General features: G+C 50.6%; 1 pseudogene; it reads right to left on the bottom strand.

The window, feature by feature from the left end:
- Nucleotides 1–1796: 1796 nt before the first annotated feature.
- LOC129115690 (properdin-like) lies at nt 1797–3972 on the bottom strand (annotated as a pseudogene).
- Between the last annotated feature and the right edge of the window lie 1028 nt (nt 3973–5000).

The following is a 5000-nucleotide window of genomic DNA, read 5'->3' as shown; positions in this document are numbered from 1 at the left end:
GACAGCAGAGACAGCAGAGACACCAGAGAGACACCAGAGACAGCAGAGACACCAGAGACACCAGAGAGACACCAGAGACACCAGAGACAGCAGAGACACCAGAGACACCAGAGACACCAGAGACACACCAGAGAGACACCAGAGACACCAGAGAGAGACACACAGCAGAGAGACACACACCAGAGAGACACCAGAGACACCCAGAGACACACCAGACACACCAGAGAGACACCAGAGACACCACACCAGAGACACCAGAGACAGTGGGACATGGTCTGACAGATGCTGCACCAGAGACACCTCACCAGAGACACACCAGAGACACCCAGAGACAGCAGACACACCAGAGACAGCAGAGACACCTAAGACACCAGAGACACGAGACACACCCCAGAGAGACACCAGAACAGAGAAAAGAACGGAGAACAAAGACTGTTTATACAGTAAAGGACAAAGACCTGGTCTGACCTGACTGGGACATGGTCTGACAGAAAGACAAAGAGGCTTATCGGGGCTCTCTCCGGTGAGGACACCCCACAGGAGACGTTAGAGAAGGACGACCTTTCAACCTCCGTCCACTGGTCCAGACACCTGGGAGTCCTTATCGTCCTATGAGGACACCTGGAAACGTTATCGCCTCTATGAGGACACCTGGAGACGTTATCGAGGACACCTCGTCTATGAGGACACCTGGAGACCTTATCGTCTCTAAGGAGGACCCAATCCTTACCTCTTTAGTTTGTCCTTGTTGGAGTTATGGTCAGGTAGACAGACAGACAGACAGACAGACAGACAGACAGACAGACAGACAGGTAAACCTTGGTGAGGCAGCTGGTTGCAGTTTTCTGTTTCACTGACGTCATGCATGGCAAACTTCTGCCTGGCGGGTTGGTTGAAGGCCGGGTTAGAACACGAGCTCGGCGAATCCTGGTGGGAGCTCAGCCTTCTGGGATACAGACGAGGAACACTACCCCAACTGGACCAGCCGGACCAGAACCACGACCGAGACGGAGAGAGGAGACAGACTCAGAGGGTGTGTGTGTGTCTGTCTGTGTGTGTGTGTGTGTGTGTGTGTCTGTCTGTCTGTGTGTGTGTGTGTGTGTGTATGTCTGTCTGTGTGTGTGTGTGTCTGTCTGTGTGTGTATGTGTGTGTCATAGGTCTCTGTGTGTGTGTGTGTGTGTGTGTGTGTGTGTGTGTCTATGTGTGTTTGTGTTAGTCTATGTGTGTGTGTGTGTGTGTGTGTGTGTGTGTGTGTGTGTGTGTGTGTGTGTGTGTATATATGTTAGTCTATGTGTGTGTGTGTGTGTGTGTGTGTGTGTGTGTGTATATATGTTAGTCTATGTGTGTGTGTGTGTGTGTGTGTGTGTGTGTGTGTGTGTTAGTCTATGTGTGTGTGTGTGTGTGTGTGTGTGTGTGTGTGTGTGTATATATGTTGGTCTATGTGTGTGTGTGTGTGTGTGTGTTAGTCTATGTATGTGTGTGTGTGTGTGTGTGTGTGTGTGTGTGTTAGTCTATGTGTGTGTGTGTGTGTGTGTGTGTGTGTCTGTGTGTGTGTGTGTGTGTGTGTGTGTGTGTTAGTCTATGTGTGTGTGTGTGTGTGTGTGTGTGTGTGTGTGTGTGTGTGTGTGTGTGTGTGTGTGTTAGTCTATGTGTGTGTGTGTGTGTGTGTGTGTGTGTGTGTGTGTGTGTGTGTGTGTGTGTGTGTGTGTGTGTGTGTGTGTGTGTGTGTGTGTGTGTGTGTGTGTGTGTGTGTGTGTGTGTGTGTGTGTGTGTGTGTGTGTGTGTGTGTGTGTGTGTTACCTGGACAGACTGTATGACACACGCTGCTCTTAGTGCTCGGCCCGTCACAGACTCGGCCTCCATATTTAGGGGCGGGGCCATCACACATCCTCATTGACAGCTGAAGCCCCTCCCCACAGGAGACGGAGCACGGCCTGGGTGCAGACCACGCCCCCAGCTGCCGTCCACTGCAGAGGGAGCCAATCAGAACAGTCAGATCTGTGCTTTCTGGTACCTGTTTCATCATCGGGTCATTGTCTCACCTGGACAGTTGGGGAGCTCGCTGCAGTCCTGGTCCTTGAACTCGTCCCCGGGCAACTGTTGCCAGGGGGAACCGTGTCACTGGAAGGGGCGGGCTAGAGCAAGAACGATGTTGCACTCTGAGGGACGATGACATCACGGCCCTGGTCATTGATACACGAACCTGAACACTGAGACCAACCGACCAACTGGACCAACCACCATGAACTGAGAGACAGACAGGTGGAGTTAATACAATGCCATCGCTTTGTCATACACGGCGCCATAATACACGCTAATGCGCCATTACACATACACCGCGCATACAGGTGGAGAGAGAGAGACAGGTGGAGAGAGAGACAGGTGGAGAGAGAGAGAGAGAGAGAGACAGGTGAGAGAGAGAGAGACAGGTGGAGAGAGAGACAGACAGGTGGAGAGAGAGAGACAGACAGGTGGAGAGAGAGAGATAATGGGAGAGAGAGAGAGACAGGTGGAGAGAGACAGGTGGAGAGATAGAGAGAGAGACAGGTGGAGATAGATACAGGTGGAGAGAGAGAGACAGGTGGAGAGAGAGACATGGTGGAGAGAGAGAGAGAGAGAGACAGGTGGAGAGAGAGAGAGACAGGTGGAGAGAGACAGACAGGTGGAGAGAGAGACAGGTGGAGAGAGAGACAGGTGGAGAGAGAGAGAGAGACAGGTGGAGAGAGAGACAGGTGGAGAGAGAGAGACAGGTGGAGAGAGACAGGTGGAGAGAGAGACAGACAGACAGGTGGAGAGAGAGAGAGAGACAGGTGGAGAGAGACAGACAGGTGGAGAGAGAGTCAGGTGGACAGAGACAGACAGACAGACAGACAGACAGGCCGTGGTTACCTGGACAGGTGGTGTCTGTTGGACACCTGTCTGTCTCCCTCTGGCGCTGCAGACTGAGCGACACTCAGGAGGACTGGAGCAGACTCTCTCTCTCCTCCACAGCTTCACGCCTCTCCACAGGTGACGAGAGCAGGCAGACCAGGTGAGCCTGGCCCACCCCTACACACACACACACACACACACACACACACACACACACACACACACACACACACACACACACACACACACACACACAGACACACACGCATGCAGAGATTTATGACGTATTAGTTCAACATGTATGTGATTATGTGAGTGTGTGTGTGTGTGTGTGTGTGTGTGTGTGTGTGTTGTGTGTGTGTGTGTGTGTGTGTGTGTACCGTCACAGCAGGTCCCGTTACAGGGTTTTATCTCCAGTTTTTCTCGAGGATTCTCACATTCTGAGACTCCGATACCGAAACACGTCCTGCTCCTCTGCGTTACTCCTTCTCCACACAGGACATTACACTGTGACCATGGCGACCAGGGAGACCACACTGGAGGACTGGAAACACACCAAACATACTGGTGTTACTGGTTTTGTCTTCAAGGATACATTTGTCTCTATGGGGACACCTGGAGTGCGTGTGTGTGTGTCATGTGTGTGTGTGTGTGTGTGTGTGTGTGTGTGTGTGTGTGTGGTGTGTGTGTGTATGTGTGTGTGTGTGTGTGTTCATGTGTGTGTGTGTGTGTGTGTGTGTGTTCATGTGTGTGTGTTGTGTTGGGGGTCAGAGGTCAGGTTATGTGTGTGTGTGTGTGTGTGTGTGTGTGTGTGTGTGTGTGTGTGTGTGTGTGTGTGTGTGTGTGTGTGTGTGTGTGTGTGTGTGTGTGTGTGTGTGTGTGTACACTGACCCACAGGAATGACACACTCCGTCTGTTGCCTGGTAACCGTAGTGAGGGTTCTGACAGCAGTCCTCTTCATCCACCTCACCAAGCTCTTCATCACACTGACCCAGGACCTGGTCGAAGCGTGCAAAACACCGCACACACTCTGCACACACACGTATGCACACACACACATATGCACACACACACACACACACGTATGCACACACACACATATGCACACACACACACACACACACACATATGCGCACACACACACACACACACGTATGCACACACACACACACACACATATGCACACACACACACACACACACACACACACACACACACACACACACACACATATAAGCAGAATGATAAAAGCAGTTTCCCTTCCACAGTGTGTGTGTGTGTGTGTGTGTGTGTGTGTGTGTGTGTGTGTGTGTGTGTGTGTGTGTGTGTGTGTGTGTGTGCGCATATGTGTGTGTGTGTGTGTGTGTGTACTAGGTGAACTTCCAGGATTTCCTCACAGGGGAAAGTTTGTTATTTTTTCCAAAAGTTGCACAATTTTCAGGCAAACTTCCAAAAAGCTGAATCAGTTTTGTTTTTTTCCGAATTAGTTTGTTTCTTTTGGACTAAAAAGTCTCATCAAGAAAGAGTGAGACATCTCACTCTAAAGACGGAGTGAGACGTCTCACTGCTGTTGTATAGTTCCTGAGTGAACACCTCTTTATTTCTCACAAAGCTGATATCTGTCTTCATAAACATGTGACTCATGGAGCCAATCAGAGGACTGACAGTCACAGTGAAGGACAAGAGACACAGAGACACTGAGACACAGAGACAGTGAGACACAGAGACACAGAGACAGTGAGACACTGAGACAGTGAGACACAGAGACACAGAGACAGTGAGACAGTGAGACACAGAGACAGTGAGACACAGAAACAGTGAGACACTGAGACAGTGAGACACAGAGACACAGAGACACAGAGACAGTGAGACACAGAGACAGTGAGACACAGAGACAGTGAGACACTACACAGAGACAGAGATACAGAGACACAGAGACACAGACACAGAGACACACAGAGACCGAGATGAGACACAGAGATACAGAGACACAGAGAGACAGACATAGACACAGAGACAGAGACAGACACAGAAACAGTGACAGACACTGAGACACAGAGAGACACAGAGACACACAGAGACGGAGATACAAAGACAGAGACACAGAGACAGAGAGACACAGAGACAG

The sequence above is a fragment of the Anoplopoma fimbria genome, unplaced genomic scaffold (assembly GCF_027596085.1).
Source record: "Anoplopoma fimbria isolate UVic2021 breed Golden Eagle Sablefish unplaced genomic scaffold, Afim_UVic_2022 Un_contig_12138_pilon_pilon, whole genome shotgun sequence".
Classification (NCBI taxonomy): Eukaryota; Metazoa; Chordata; class Actinopteri; order Perciformes; family Anoplopomatidae; genus Anoplopoma; species Anoplopoma fimbria.
The sequence above is the reverse complement of the archived record's forward strand: the minus strand, read 5'-3'. Positions and strand labels throughout refer to the sequence as shown.